This window comes from Capra hircus, chromosome 28, assembly GCF_001704415.2.
Source record: "Capra hircus breed San Clemente chromosome 28, ASM170441v1, whole genome shotgun sequence".
Taxonomy (NCBI): Eukaryota; Metazoa; Chordata; class Mammalia; order Artiodactyla; family Bovidae; genus Capra; species Capra hircus.
The window spans coordinates 38274198-38291450 of NC_030835.1; the positions used below are offsets into that span (position 1 = coordinate 38274198).

At 45.4% G+C, this 17253-nt stretch overlaps 1 protein-coding gene and 1 pseudogene across 1 annotated transcript in view; one reads left to right on the plus strand and one right to left on the minus strand.

Moving 5' to 3' along the window:
• LOC102173363 overlaps positions 1-6342 on the plus strand; it is a 60951-nt pseudogene extending 54609 nt beyond the window's left edge.
• The window catches only part of SLC35F3 (solute carrier family 35 member F3), a 127859-nt gene that overhangs the window by 77125 nt on the left and 33481 nt on the right, over positions 1-17253 (minus strand). The gene's annotated exons all lie outside the window — the stretch shown is intronic.

Here is a 17253-nt window from a genome sequence, read left to right on the forward strand (position 1 = left end):
TTCTTAACCAGTGGAATCCCAGGGAAGTCCCAAGATACTCTTAATTTTAATGTCATCAACCTAACCAATCCTCACTTCATCGCTGAGCCCCTGAGCCGCCTAGGGCTGTCAGGATGGAAGCTCCTGATCTGAGGGTGGGGTACGTGTCCCCAAGGTTAATGCTGGGTTCAAGGCTCACCTCAAGCTCTGGATTCTTGCCCCTTCCCAGAGCAACAGAGCCCAGAACAGAGGATTAAGCAGGATGTGCCAAGTCTCAACAGTCATGTCCGACTCTTTGTGACCCTATGGACTGTAGCCCGCCAGGTCCCTCTGTCGATGGGATTTTCCAGGCAAGAACACTGGAGTGGGTCGCCATTTCCTCTTCCAGGGAATTTTCCTGACCCAGGGATCGAATCCATGTCTCCTAAATCTCCTGCATTGGCGGCGGATTCTTTACTACTGCACCACCTGGGAAGCAGGATAAATTTTACTTAAAGTTTCACAAAAGAGGCAGAAGAGAGAACTTTTCTTGCATAGGAAACTATTCTTTCTAAGAGTTAAAATTCTCACTAGAAATGTCTGCTTCCCTTTAAAATTCTTCCAGTTCTCTTGGACATCCTTCTTTTAAAAATTTCCCTTTTAAACATCCCTAGCCCTCACTCTCATCAGAATGGAATCTTTCCCAACTCTCACTGTTGACTCCCAGGGTTTCTCTCTGCCTTTGCAAGCCCCTTTCTCAGAGCATCTCTGATCCGCACAGCAGCTGGTGCAGCCGGGTTACCAGGGTCAATCATCTGAGTTACTGTACATAGCAACTCTTCCCTTTCATCAGCAATCCTGTGTGTATGTGTCTGATCCCATTAGCAAGGTAACCAAATGCAGAGCCCCATGACCACAGGCACACCTGCTCCAAATACGAACCGTAACCCAGAACTCTAACAACCTAGACACGTACGCAGCCTGCTCTTGTTCCAAGGCCAGATCCATTAGTCAACTAGCTGTTTGCCTAACAAAAACTCATCTCTCTCTGGCTAACTGAATGTTAGAACACAAACAGTCCTGTTTCCCTAAGGCAGATGGAGTTCCAGGAACCACCATCTGGGGCCTGTGTCAGGGGGGAAGCGAGAAGGAGAAGGTAGGGAACAGAGCCCTGGGTCTTGGTATCTGCCCTGAGGCCACAAGCAGAACCTCATTCTGGAACCAGCCTTGTGTCATCTGGAAGCTGCTGCAGGTCAGTTTACCCACAGGAAACATGCTGATGGGATGGGCAGGAAAGAGGCTTCATTTGGTACACTCAGGTCCTGATTCTGCCAGAATCAGAGGCCGAGGGCGCCCTGAGGACCCTGGAAGGAAGTGGAGCTGTTTCCGTCTCCTGTAGGAAGACCCAGACCCGAAAGCCCAACCCCATACCAGCCACTGGACTAGGGCTTTTGCACGCTGTGTGCTAAGTCACTTCAGTCGTGTCCGACTCTTTGTGACCCCATGGACTGTAGCCCACCAGGCTCCTCCGTCCATGGGATTCTCCAGGCAAGAATACTGGAGTGGGTTGCCATGCCCTCCTCCAGGGGATCTTCCCAACCCAGGGATTGAACCCACGTCTCTTATGTCTCCAGCATTGGCAGGAGGCTTCTCTACCACTAGTGCCACCTGAGAAGTCCAAGATGTACTTTTTTTTTTTTTAACCACTTTATTTTGAACTAATTTTAGATTTAGAGAAAAGTTGCAAAGATAGTACAAACAGTTTCCTTTATAGGCCTTACCAGGCTTTCCCAAATGTGAGCAATGGTTAACCTCTTATATAATCACTGTACATGCACTCCTTATTAACGCACAAATTCTCAAATTATTTTGTAGAGTCAGAGCAAACAATCCTGGGGTCAGGAAGATCCGCTGGAGAAGGAAATGGCAACTCTCTCAAGTATGCTTGCCTGGGAAATCCCACAGAGGAGTCTGGCAGGCTACAGTCCATGGGGTTGCAAAAAGTTGGATATATCTGAGCAAATACACAGCAACAACAGCAGCTCCCCCTCTATCACCGACCTGTTTTCACTCTGCCTATAGTTTTGCCTTTCACAGAACCTCATAGAGTTGGAGTCACAGTATCAGCTGTATGAATCGTTTCTTTCACTTAGCAGTATGAATCATTACGTCCAACCCATTCTTAAGGGGAGGAAAATTGACCTCCAAGGGTGGGCGGGTAATATTTTGAAACCACCATGTACTCCATGCTTCCCCTGTCTCTGCTAGCCTTTTACTTTTTGCCTGTTTCTTTTTTTTCTTTAAGTAAAAATCTATGCTTTTCAGTTAATTTTACTTTAGTAAATTTCTTTGGTTACTTAGGTTAAACAGAATACACTCATGATGAGAATACACTCTTGGCTATGTTCATGAGATGAGTTTAACACTCTGGGCATTCAATTATCATCACTGCAAAACTAATGTTCTAGGCCATGGTCTGAAAGAAGTCATGATTGCGTTTGGGGTAACAGGCTTTGGTTTCTATCTGTGGGGTCCTTCTTTTTTACTGACTGACCAGTGGTCGATATTTCTTCTATTGCTATAAAACAGTCATGTGGTGGTAATAACAGCCACAGACAAGCCTGCATTGAAGATAAGAAGAGGAGCCCCTGACAGAAGCAGTCATTAGAACCTGGTTTCTGACTGCCATTCAACACGGACCCAAAAACCTGAGGCCAAGCGTAAAGCAAACAGTGAGCATCCTTATATACACAGATGTCGACAGATAAATTTCTCGAAGTAGAAATAGGTGGGTTAATGGGCATTTAAAACTTTAATAGACATTGTCAAATTGACCCCCAAAACTATTGTATCAATCTATCCTCCCACCACAGCATGTGAGAATGCCGCCTGCCTTTCCTTACATGGGGTACCATTAAACTGCTCCATCTTTGCGGTATGAGTCATAGCTGTTCTCAGCACGTTGGCAGAGAGAAGTAGGGCTAGTATCTGTGAAAACTTTAAGTGTCTTGTTCATTCAACACTTGTGATTTTTATATTCATGATTTTACTGGTATTTTATGGAATGTATAAGAGTAGAGGATGGGAACTGAGGTCAGAAAGGTGGAAGATGGGTCCAAATGGGATGGGAAGTGGTTTTAGCTGACACTGGCTGCAAGTATCCTCTATTGACAGCTGAGTAGCATCCACTGTAAGCCTGTACCATAAACTCATTAGCCAGCCTCTAACTGATGAATATTTGAGACTGTCTCTAATCTTTAGTTAATTACAAACAATGCTGCAAAGTTACCTTGTTTATACTTCATGATCCAGGCTATCTTGTATATCTTGCAACATAAATTACTAGAGCTGAAGTCCTAGGTCAAAGTGGATATGCATTTGTGATTGTGGTAGGTACTACTACAAAAATTGCCCTAAGTAAGGTTTATTAATTTACACCTCACCAGCAAAGTAGTAAAGTACCTGTTTCTTACAGTTTTACCAACACAGCATATTATCAATTAGGTAAAAAAAAGGTACCAGTTTTAATTATTTGCTTTTCTCTCACAATTTTTCATTCATTCATAAGCTATTTTAATTTCCTGTCCTATGAACTACTTCTTACATCTTTTGTACATTTTCCTATTGAGTTGTTGGTCATTTTTATATTGATTTATAAAAGCTATTTATTAGAGAACTTAACTCTTTGGTCTATTAAATGAATTGCAACCATTTCCCCCAACTTATCAGTTTGTTTTTCTCACTTTGTTTATGGTGATTATTATTTTTTTTGCCAAGCTGCAGTCTTTAAACTTTTTTAAAATGTAGTTTTATTTATAATTTGTTCAACTTTTCTTTGATGATTTCTAGACTTTGAATCAAAGTGAGAAGAACAATAAAAGTTATAAAAAGATGTACTGTTGCTTTTGTTTAGTTGCTGAGTTGTCTCCAACTCTTTGCGACCCCATGGACTGTAGCCAGCCAGGCTTCTCTGTCCATGGGATTTCCCAGGCAAGGATACTGAAGTGGGTAGCCATTTCCTTCTCTATGTAATCTTCCTGACCCAGGGATTGAACCCGGGTCTCCGGCATCGCAGGCAGATTCTTTACCACTGAGCCATCTGGAAAGCCAATAGAAGGATTACCTCATATTTTATCCAGCACTCATAATATTTTAAGTTTTACAATTAAATTCCATTTGGAGTTTATCTAGGCTTAGAGTAGTCAAATTTATTTTTTTTCCTAGATGGCTTCCCAATTGTCCCAACATCACTTATTAAGTGGTTCATCTTTCCTTCACTGACATGAAACAGAACATTTATCACATACTAACACTCTTCATGTATCCAGGTCTACTTGTGATGTTCTGAGGCTTGCTCAGTCCTCTAATCGTGTGGCAGCATCACCCTGCTTTAATTCCTCCAAAACATGGCCTCCTATCAGGTTTTCACCTCTAGAACAGCGAGTTCCCCTTAGTGGGATTTTTTGGTCCATTTTCTAAAACAAACCTTTTGGTGCTTTAATTTGGATACCATTACACTCAGAAATTAACGTAGGGAGGACCGACATTTTTATGTTGTTGAGTCTCCCGAGTTTTGAAGTCTTCTTCATAGAGGTACTATAAAAGTTGTTCTGTTTATTGCTAGGGATTTCAGCTTGTTTTGGTGGAGCTTGTAAATGGGCTCCTTTCCTCCATATAGCTTCCATCTGGTTGTTATTCCCATTACTAGCCCACAGTGCCAAAGGGTCAAACCCAGAGGATCTCTCATTTTAAGGTCTCTCCACGTCTATAAATACGTGTTTCCCTTTCACAAACTTTAGTATGACATGGTCACTTTCTCTTTTTAAGATTTTATTTATATATATATTGTTAATATTACACTGTTTTAAAATTTTTTTTTTGGCCATTCCACACAGAATGTGGGATGTTAGTTCCCTGACCAGAGACGGAACCCGAGCCCCTGCAGTGGAAGTGCAGAGTCTTAACCCCTGGACCACCAGGGAAGTCCCACTTTCTCTTGTGTCCCTGAAATTGTCACTCACTAAGTTGCTTTTCCTTATTGGTCAGATAACACCATTCCTAGTTATTTCCTTGAGCAATGAAATATTTCTAAAGAAGATCCAAGATTTATCAGAGGACCAAAGTCTGGCTTAATGAGGCATCCAATGATGGTCAAGAATATCCAACTGCTCTTGTGTTTCCGCTGGAGTTGGCTGGCATTGTCACCTCTACAAAGCAGGATCCGTCTCTGGCCTCCCTCTGCTGGGGACCACGGCCAGCTGCTCTGCTCTCCGCCTCTGCTTCCTTCTGTCTCAGCCAAATGCTCTCCTCTTTCCTCCCAACTGCCACGTTCTGCATCTCTTTTTTGTTAAGAATTCAATCTATTTCTTTTCCTTCTATTTGGAATAATTATTTTAAAAATTATCTTCAAAAACATACCTCCCAGAATATTAGCACGTGTTACATTCAGTAGAAAAAGGGCTGTGGTGGGAGACAGCCCATATTCCATGTCACCTGTAAGGTTCCAGTGTGTGTTAACACTTCAAGACCAAGAATTACTGGCCTTAAACACCATGCGTTTCACCAATGGATCTGCCCACAGAAGCCTAATGAACACTCTGCACCCCTCACATTTGGGGAACGCATTCTGGGGGACACAGACTCAAGACAATAAGCACCAGATCTGCCTGAGTCCCTCTGCTGGGGACACCTATGATATCCATTATCTTTCTGGGCTGAAGTGTCAACATCACCTATGGACTGAGATGTGGGATAGTGGAGCAGCGATTCTTGAATCTTTTTTTCTATCTAGCATTTACCTGAGTGATCTTTTTTTTAATTAGAAGAAAGTATTTCTATGCTAAATACCCCCAAACCAAAAACTAACTAGCCAACCAATCAACTGCCCAATTGCCCAATCAATTAGCCAGCCAACCAACTAACTAATCTATCAAACAACGAAGTTTAAAACCATTGTTATGGGACTTCCTAGGTGGTCCAGTGGTTAGGACTCTATGATTTCACTGCAGGGGGCTCAGGTTCGATTCCTGGTCAGGGAACCAAGATCCTGCATGCCTCATAGCGTGGCCAGAAAAAAAAAGATGTGCCAAAGCTTAAATGGAAATAAATATTACTATTGTAAAAGAACTGTTATATTTCTTTCCCCCTCCCCCCGCCCCATCCTTCTTTCTTCTTTTCCCAGCACTCAACACCCACTACACCCACGCCCCTAACTGCTTACTGCCTGCGCTTCATCCCATCTGGTTCCACACTTTGGTTTCCAGCCCCGTGAACTCCCAGGTCTTGGACTCAGCCATGGTTTTCCCTCTTTCGAGACTACCACATCCTGCGGTGTCTGTCACCTCTCCTGTGTCCCCCTGGCCCCTGGGTCAGCACGTGGTCTGACCTAATCCCTCACCTGTACCACCTGACTTGAACACACCAGGCAGAGAGACTCCCAGCTCTCAGTCCACAGAGCCGCAAGGATACTCTGCTCTGCCATCCCTAAGGCTTCTGGGAGCAATTTCCTATTCACGCTTTAATCCAGCACGTGGCTGTTTTGATCTTCTGTGGGGTTTTTTGTTAATGCCAGGTCCAGTGCATCAAAGGACGTGACTTGAGTTATAAATTCCTGTGCTGTCAGGGACCTGTAATACTGCAATCCTTACATTATTTGCATAAAAATAATTCACATCTTTAGAAAGGGAAAAGTCAGTACAGAAAAAGACATCAAGGTGATACCCGGACCGTAAACACACAATGTGTTTGTTCCTGTAACTGAGCAGTTTTGGAGTAGTTTGACATTCACTGAATCAGTTATTATCACTTTTGTTAGCCCTCTCTACCCAGGTTGATATTGTTTTCTGCTTTACTGATAAAGGCTTTGATTCTCAAAGAAGGAAGACGGCAGAGGCAGTGGCAGATGTCTGGGGTGAAGCTGGAACAGAATCTGACCTGGAGACCCCACAGATGCCCAGATGGGCTGGATGGCTGGTCAGGTCATGTCCACCAGCGTCAGGAGGGCGTTGGGGCTCTGATGTCTCCCCAGGTCAGGGGAGAGAAATGCCTTGAGGCTTCGCTGCTTCCCTGATGGAATCCTCCTCCAGAACCAGGCCCTCTGCCTCCCACCCAAGGCTCCTGCCTGCCTTTGGTGGCCCGGACACAGCTCTTTCTGACAGAGGGGTGTCCACCACCCTCCTCCACACACCACACTGGCTTCAGATGTTGTGTATTCTTCAAAGGTGGTGGCAACAAAACCTTCCATTCTAGGCACTCTTCCTCCAGGGACCTCACCATCCTCCAGTTGAGAGGTGGGGTCTATGTTCCCTTTGAAACTGCATGGGGATTCCCCTGGTGGTCCAGTGGTTAAGAATCCGCCTGCCAATGCAGGGGATACGGGTTCCCTCTCTGGTCCAGGAAGATCCCACATGCCGCAGAGCAACAAGCCCCTGAACCACAAGTACTGAGCCCATGTACCCTAGAGCTTGTGCTCAGCAACAAGAGAAGCCACCGCAAGGAGAAGCCTAGAGGGCAGCCCCTGCTCGCTGCAACTAGAGAAAGACCACACACAGCAACAAAACCTATGCAACCAGAAACATAAGCAATAAAAAGAAACTGGGTGGGCTTGTGACAGAAAAAAGGGGCAGTGAAAACATCCCCGGTGGCTTCCGAGACCAGGTCCTAAAAGGAACGAGGCCCTGTTCCCCTGGGGCACTGCACATTAGGGCTCCTAGCCACGGTGGGAGCATTCTGACTACCCTGGGCCACCACGCTGTAAGGAAGCCCAGGCTACCTGCAGAGGCTGGGCAGGTGTAGGTGTGCAGGTCGACAGCCGCAGTGGAGGTAACAGGTGAGAGCCAGCCTCAACCACCACACACTGGGAGACCCCCAGAGGACTGCAGCCCCTACCCAGCACATCTTCCCAGTGGACGCTGCTGACATCACAGAGCGGGCAACATCCACTCCTGGTGCTCAGCTGGAATTCCTCACCCGCAGACCATAGCAGAGGGGTGCTGACACCAGGCAGTTAGGGGCAGCTTGTTAAGCAGAGACCGTAACTGAAACAGCTATAAAGTCTCAACTCTCACAGCAGGTTAGAATATCTGCCGGACCTTTAAGACCCTGAATGCACAAATCTTCTAAACTCCTCGGGGTGCGATGAGCATGTAGTTTTAAAAGAATGTGAAATCCTATACATCTGTGTCTCTTTTGCTGGATTCATGTTGATGTATGGCAAAACCAATACAATATTGTAAAGTAATTAACCTCCAATTAAAATAAATTTATATTTAAAAAATAAATAAAAGAGACTTAAGATTATAAACCAAAAACAAAAAAACAAAAAAACAAAAAAACGAAGAATGTGAAATCCTAACCAAAATGCCACACTGAACTTTCATGAGGATGGGTTTTTTTCTCTGGCTTTAATCAGACAGCTAAAGGGCATCCCCTGAACTGGAGTGTCCTAATTTCAGACCTAACTTCCAAAACATATCTGATAATCAAGCCCTGCTTTTTCTGAAACTGTTTCATCCTTAAAGAGCTCTTTCAGAATAGGGTCAGTCAGTCATTCTGGCTGGAAGGGGCATGGCTTGTTGTAAGGACAGAGGGTCTCTCGTCTCTCTCCGAGCCGCCTTCCCCGCCCCCCCGGGGCAAGTGCCCTCTGAGAGCGGGTCTCAGCATCAGCTGTGACAGCGTATGTGCCAAATGACAAGCTGACACTCCCCACTGGTAACCCCCTCCTCCTCCTGCCCTCTCTCCTACCAGCACCCAGTGTGTGCTCTGTGCCAGGGGCTGAGTTAGGGGCTGGGGATCTGCAGGTGAGACCCCCCTCCTTGTGTTTAAGGACTGACATCTTCTGTCCAGGTATGCTTTTACAATTTTTATTATACAGTAAGTCCCCTACGGACAAACCTTCAAGTTGCAAACTTTCAAAGACAGGAACATGTGTTCTCAAGTCCAATCAGATAAGTTAGTTCACGTGTCTGGCACACATCGTCACGTGCATGCATCCTCTACAAGTGGCTGTGCTTTTGTGTGCTTCACTGTACATGTCGAGTAAAGTAGTACAGGATCTTTATTTCAAGTCCAAGATGCGTGGAAGCAAGCCTAAAAGCAGCAGTGATGTAGCCGGCAGTACTAAGGAGTGCCAGCTATTGTACCGCACTATGTACTTTTCAAGGTACTGTACCATAAGATTAAAAATGTTTACTTTTTGTGTTTGTTTTCTATGTACTATTTGTGTGAAAAGTATTATATACCTATTACAGTATAATGGCAGAAAGTGAAGAGGAACTAAAAAGCCTCTTGATGAAAGTGAAAGAAGAGAGTGAAAAAGTTGGCTTAAAGCTCAACATTCAGAAAACGGAGATCATGGCATCTGGTCCCATCACTTCATGGGAAATAGATGGGGAAACAGTGGAAACAGTGTCAGACTTTATATTTTGGGGCTCCAAAATCACGGCAGATGGTGACTGCAGCCATGAAATTAAAAGACGCTTACTCCTTGGAAGGAAAGTTATGACCAACCTAGACAGCATATTCAAAAGCAGAGACATTACTTTGCCAACAAAGGTCTGTCTAGTCAAGGCTACAGTTTTTCCAGTGGTCATGTATGGATGTGAGAGTTGGACTGTGAAGAAGGCCAAGCGCCAAAGAATTGATGTTTTGAACTGTGGTGTTGGAGAAGACTCTTGAGAGTCCCTTGGACTGCAGGGAGATCCAACCAGTCCATTCTAAAGGATATCAGTCCTGGGTGTTCATTGGAAGGACTGATGCTAAAGCTGAAACTCCAATACTTTGGCCACCTCAAGCGAAGAGTTGACTCATTAGAAAAGACTCTGATGCTGGGAGGGATTGGGGGCAGGAGGAGAAGGGGACAACAGAGGATGAGATGGCTGGGTGGCATTACTGACTCGATGGATATGAGTTTGGGTGAACTCCAGGAGTTGGTGATGGACAGGGAGGGCTGGCATGCTGCAATTCATGGGGTTGCAAAGAGTCGGACACGACTGAGCGACTGAACTATACAGCCGATTTGTTAGTTAGGTACCTAGGCTAACGTTGTGGGAATTACGAACAAATTGGATTTATGAATGTGCTCTCCGAATGGAAATTGTTCATATATAGGGGGCTTGGTGTATTCAGAATAAAAACATAACTCCACGGAAGCTTTTGGGTAGTGAGGATGCTGAAATGCATGTGGTGGATGACACAGGTTTTCAGGTGAACTTCAGCTCTACAGGCTGGGGTAGAAACATGAAGACTGTACTACTGAGCATCTCAACGGCTGTGTCAACCCCACTGATTCAGTGGCTGAGCACAAGAGAAGTTCAGTACTGATCCGTGGTGTTGGAAGACAGGTGGAATTTTACCACTTGGTGATTCTCCTATTTGCCTTGCCAAAAATGTATGCACATCATGCTGTTTCTGCCCTTGGCATTTCAAAAAGGACCGCAGGATACTGGTGCCGTTCCATCCAGGCTGTACAAGATGAAGGCTGATTTTTATCACTGCCATCGGTGGTGTGGAGATCCCTCGCGGTTTTGCCATGATCCACTTTCACCAAGTGGTGGATTTGCAAGTAGTGGTGAGGATGAAAAGCAGTGGGTTCAAGAATGAACTCAGGAAGAACAAGGAAGACAGTGAGTAGAGACAGCTCTTCTTAGGCAGTCTTTTGTTTTGTTTTAACCTCAATTTACTTAAAAACTTGTCACATTTGGGAACCAGAGGCTCTTCCATCTTTAAGAACATGGGAATCCTGTGCAGGCAGTCAGTGGGGCAGGGAAGAAGGTGGGAAATGTTTGCTCGCCCTTGAGTTACCTTTGTTGACCACCTTTGGGGGAAATCCCTTGGCCCAATGTAGATGCAGAGGGAGGCTGGGAGATATAGCTCCTAGCCAGATACTTCTTCTGGCAACAATCCCACAGTGTGGTAGGAAGAGCAGGGACCTCGTGATGGATGTCCCTATCTCTGCTGCAGGATAATCTGAAAGTGCTTCACGGTGCCAGTGACTATGAATTGCCAGGAACTTGGTTCCCCTGGAGAGCTGGGGACGTGGCCGGGAAGCTTACGAGGCTCCGTCCCTCCTCTCCAAGGAAGATGTACAAAGCCTCACAAGTCCCCCAGAAGGATCCTGTAAAATGCACGTGTGCACATGCCCCTCAGTCGGCCTTGTCAATTCCATCTGCTCTCTATTCCATCTCCTTCTCTAGGTGAAGGAGAAAACACCTTCACCAAGAAACAAGGGTTCTCTCCAAGCTGGGCTTTAACACACCAACTTTCACCTAACTTTCATAAAACCAAACGTTTGAAAGACAACCAACAAAACACCGAAAAGACCCAATCCTCCTGCCTCAACACTAATCCATAACAAAATATTTACAAGCCGGTCTCCATCCTCTTGGAGCATCTAAAGTTCATCACTGAAAAAATTCACTTGCATTTCCACCACCCACCCCCCCACAACCTAGAGAAATGCACAAGAAAATATTCCATAGAATGGTCCTCATGAGATATTCCTGCAATGAGGGAGCTTTAGTTTCCAGTGCTTTTAATTTCGTTTACACTATAAATTAATTATGTATGTATGGTAGAGAGTAACTCATTCAACGTAAGTGTCATAAAGTCAGGCACTTAGAAAAGAAAAGCGTGAAAGGATCCTGATGTGCTCTGAAATGTTACAGTAAGTACATAAATCATTTTGTTTTTTAAAACAGCTGAGGAGGTAAATGAAATGACTATAATTCTATTTTAAAAGGTCCAGGAAGCACGAGAATAGAATTTGTACAAACATCCAAAAAAGGCAGTTAGATTTGTCATCTTTTGTGACAAACTCAACTAAATGGTATGAAGTGTGGCCACTAAACCAAGATGTACTTTCAATGACAAAGACCTTGGCAGAGCCAGGTTCAAGGGCTCTGAGGTACAGGAGACCCACCAACCGCTGGAGTCTCTCTTAGAACAAAGGGGTCCACACTGGGAAAGGCACCTGAAGTTTCTCAGGGACCCTCAGCTGGGGACTCACTCCCCTCCGCTCCCAGCCCTGCCATGCACCCAAGCACCCCAGGCCCAGACAGACCTGGGGTGGAGGGGAACATTGGCCCAAGGGGGCCTGGTCTGCTCTGGTTCATACTTGAAGTAGACAAAACGTGTTTTGGGTCTTTCCCTGGTGCTGAGTGATGAAGAATTAATGCTTTTGAACTGTGGTGTTGGAGAAGACTCTTGAGAGTCCCTTGGACTGCAGGAGATCCAACAAATCCATTCTAAAGGAGATCAGTCCTGGGTGCTCATTGGAAGGACTGCTGTTGAAGCTGAAACTCCAATCCTTTGGCCACCTGATGTGAAGAGCTGACTCATTTGAAAAGACCCTGATGCTGGGAAAGATTGAGGGTGGGAAGAGAAGGGGATGACAGAGGATGAGATGGTTGGATGGCATCACCGACTCAATGGACATGAGTATGGGTAGACTCCGGGAGTTGGTGATGGACAGGGAGGCCTGGTGTGCTGGAGTCCATGAGGTCGCAAAGAGTTGGACACGACTGAGCAACTGAACTGAACTGGTGGTCCAGTGGTAGGACGCTGCACTTTCACTGCCAAAGGCCCAGGTTCAATCCCTGGTCAGGGAACTAAGATTCCCACAAGCCTCCCGGCCTGGCCAAAAATGAGTGTTTTGGTGGAGTGGGGAGGCTGACTCCAGGAAGTGCTCAGCATAGACCCTGGCTATATAAGAGAATATGGTTTGATTTTGCTTTAAAAATTAGGCATAATACAAAGAGGAAGGGGCTGAGGGAGGGATGGAGTGGGAGACTCAGGTTAGCAAATGTAAGCTATTATATTTAAGAGGCATAAACAACTAGGTCCTACTGTGTAGCACAGGGGACTATATTCAATATCCTGTGATAAACAATAATGGAAAAGAATATAAAAATAACAGGAATAAAGTTTAGAACCACAAAAAAATCAGGCATAACAATTTCCAGTGATTGCTTTTCCCATAAGTTCCCAATTTCCTAACTGAGGAGTGAATGTCATGTAATGAAATAATATAGGAGATAATGAATGCACACAAAAGTTTTTCGCTCTGGGACTCAGTTAGAAGTGAAATAGCTCAGAGAAGTATGGCACGTGCAGTAAGGCTGTTAAGGTAGAGAATGTAAATTAACCACCACCACCCCAGCAGTAATTGTTCTAGTAGTGAGAGGAGCTGTGACCGCTGTTAATTCAGTCCCAATCAACAGTCAAGGTCAAACAAGTACCCTGATCCTACAGCCAGCCTGTGGAAATAGGCATTATTGGCCCATTGTTCAATATCAGATCACTGAACAGAAATGAAACTTCGGAGTCATGCAGAATTTTTTTAGTCATATGATTTTCATATTACTATTCTTAAAAACTTTTTCTGGAGTACAGTGCTTTACAATGTTTGGTAGTTTCTTCTGTACAACAATGTGAGTCAGGTATATGTACCCGTATAACCCCTTTTTGTTAAAGATTTCCTTCCCATTTAAGTCACCACTGGGTAGTGGCGATTCATCATGTGGCTTTGTAAACAGTGGATCTGAGAACCTGAACCAGATGGACTTCAGTGCCTGGGATTCCTTCCCTCTGCCATGTTCCTCTCTGCATCCTTGGGGCCTGGTGCAAGGATCACACTAGTAGGTGTGCAAATACTACATGGGGAAGGAAGCGAGGTGAGGGATTTGCAAACCATCATAATGTCTGTGCCCAGGGTCAGGGGTGGCCATTCCAATTCAGCTCTGCGTCGCATGCCATCAAGGCTAGGGTGCTGCCTGCAGGAGAAAGAGGGTGGAGCAGGGTGGCGCTTTAGCAATCCGCACAGCACCAGCATTTCCACCCCCTTTTCTGTTTTCGCTTCAATGAACCAAAAATAACATCAAGAGTTTGACAGGACACCGCCGTCGAGACATATGAATCACCTTGCATTTCTGTCTTACCCTCAGATCACTCTAGATGACATGACCGTGGCATGGACCACATGAGTTCTCTGCCCCTTTCCTGGCAAAACTTGTCTCAAAGCTCACTTCTGCCAAGAAATGCCTCTTTTCCAACAGGCCAAAATAATAACAAGACATGGAGCTGTCCTCTCTGCCATGGGCTCCCCACTGGCTACACGACTTATCTGAATCCTCAGGAGGAGAAAGACTCAGTCAATGTGTGGCTGGAATGTTTTCCAACACCATCACCATCATCGTCATCATCACCATCAGCACCGTCATCATCACCATTATTATCATCACCATCACTATCATCCTCATTATTACCGTCTTTATCATCATCACCATCGTTATTAACATCATCTTCATCTCACCATCATCACCATCTTTACCATCATCATCACCATCACTATCATCCTCATTATCACCATCCTTATCGCCATCACTATTATCACCATCACCTTCATCTCACCATCACCATCACCATTATCACCACCATCACTACCATCATCACCATCACCATCATATTACGATCTGCAGAGAGCAGGAGGCAGGATTTGTGTGAGTTTGGAAATTCACATTTGGAGTCAGCCAAAGATGGGTCAGAAACCTCTGGACCAGGTGAGGTTTGAGGTTTTATAGACACTAGCATATTTAATTGTGTTCAGTTCAAACACCAGATCTCTGCAGAAACTAGGAGAGCCTGGAATAAGGGAACTGTCAATTGCAACCCTCAGAAGCAGGAATTAGGGTTTCCATTTTATAGCTAAGGAGCGAGGCTTAGAGCTTTTGGTTTACTAAATCATGGCAATATAGCCAAATAAAGGCAAAGCTGGGTTTCAAACATCAGCTGACTAATGGCAAGCCACCTTCTTATCATTTTATCCCAGTGCTCCAAGATAGGCTGGTAGCGTCCTCTCCGCCGTCCCCCTACATCATCTATCCTGTCCGGTGCTGCCTCCACATTCCTTCCTATGAGGAAACAGTACTGACCATTTATGCCCTGCTAGCATGAGTGACTTCACTCTCACTTTTCACTTTCATGCATTGGAGAAGGAAATGGCAACCCACTCCAGTGTTCTTGCCTGGAGAATCCCAGGGACGGGGGAGCCTGGTGGGCCCCCGTCTGTGGGGTCGCACAGAGTTGGACATGACTGAAGTGACTTAGCAGCAGCTGCATTTCTGGAGAGGTCTGGGATTGAAGCCAACAAAGGTCTCACGCCCTTCCTCTGAGCATCTGTGGCCGCTCTGACTAGTATGGATGATTTGGGTTAAAGAATCGTCAAAGTTCCTTTTTCATCTTTGAGATCTCCATGCAGGTATCTTTTTTCCTAAATGCGGTAAGATGTCAAAATTCTAATGCACCTGTGAGCTGGCTTGTTAGTCTTGATTCTTTGATTAGGAAGCACATGGAAAGCAAGAAATGGCTTGACATGAGCTGGTGGGATGGCAGGGGTCTGTGCCTCCTGGTGGCTTCTAGCAGTGTCCCCTCTTCCTGCAACCCCCACACACCTGCTTATACCTCTGCACCTTCCCTCATGCAATGCACAGGAGACTTTTCCCATCGCCTGACCTGTACAATGTTAGCAGTAGTGTTAGTCACTCAGTTGTGTCCGATTCTTTGCGATCCCACAGACTGTACCCTGCCAGGTTCCTCTGTCTATGGGATTCTCCAGGCAAGAATACTGGAGTGGATTGCCATTCCCTTCTCCAGAGGATCTTTCCGACCCAGGGATCAAACCCGGATCGCCTGCATTGCAGGCAGATTCTTTACTGCTTGAGCTACAGGGAAGACATACAATGTTAACTGCCTCTCAAGACCCACTGCCTGGAAGATCTCCCTCTGGGACCTGGAGATTCCCTGCTCTCCACCTCTTATGCCTTTAATACTGATCTTGCAAATATTCACAGTGACCCTGGTGCTTTGTGCTAACGCTGTTACGATATCTCTTATTAATAAACCCAGCCTGGGGTATCTTGACCATCAAAGAGCCGTAATCACCCACTTATGGCAATTATTTAAGTGGCCAGCATTCTTCAAGTCCACAAATATGAACACTGGAGTCAACCTTTGGAAAAATTTCAATGAAACTGCCTGAGAAAAACCACACAGCTGCGGCTGAATTAGACATGCTCTGAAATTACAAGGGCATAACCTCCCGAAAAACAACTACACTGCAAAGACAAACTCTTGATATCTGTTCAAGGCTGAACAGAGACCTCCGGTAACTGCGGGTTGAACAGTGACTGAAGTACATGAGAACAGAGGCGGTCAGAAGCTAATACAGGATTTCCTGTTTGCCTTAGTGAAAGCTGAAAAGTCACTCTTGGATGTTCTGGACTCCACTTTGCACGTGCCCGGTTGTCACTCAACTCCTCTGCAATGAGGCTGGCAGCTGTTGAACTGAGATGTGAAAGTGGGGTGGAGGTGACACCCGAGGGGAAACAAAGTGAGCTAAACTACAAATACCATGATGGCAGGATAGAGCAGCAGGGATCTGGCAGCGGGGACGTGGCATAAAGGCATGAGGTCAGCGTCACAACCCGGGGGGCACAGGGATGATGCTCTGTGTTTCATTTCTCCACTGACACAGCCCTGAATGTTTCTGACGCTGTCTTAAAACATGCAGAGACTATCTAAGCCTTTACCAGCCGCCCCCATCTCATTCCTGCCTCTGCTGACAGTGGGACCATTATGACATCTTAGATTCAGAGCATTGACTATGGACGGTCCTGTGCCTACACCATAGATTCTGACGCTCACCTGACTGTGTGTGTGTCTGTAGGGGGAAGGAGCTCTGCCTCAGCAGCAAACCTGACCAGCGTCTCCTGGTATGAAGATTATTTTTTAAAATGTTTTATTTTGATTGAAGTATGTGCGTGCATGCTCAGCTGTTTCAGTCGTGTCCAACCCTTTGCAATCCTATGGACTGCAGCCTGCCAAGCTCCCCTGTCCATGGAGTTCTCCAGGCAAGAATACTAGAGTGGGTTGCCATGCCCTCCTCCAGGGGCTCTTCCCGACCCAGGAATCGAATCCACGTCTCCTGCAATGCTGGCAGATTCTTTACTACTGAGCCACCGGGGAAGCCCCAACTGAAGTATAGTTGAATTACAACATCGTGTTAGTTTTAGGTGTACAGCACAGTTACTGAGTTACACACACACACACACACACACACACACACACACTTCTTTTTCAGATTCTTTTCCCATATAGGTTATTACCAAATATTAAGTAGACTTCCCTGTGCTATATAGTAGGTCCTTGTTGGTTATCTATTTTATTTATAGTAGTGTATATTTGTTAATTCCAACCTCCTGATTTATTCCTACCCTTTCCCCCTTGAAGATATTTATGCAC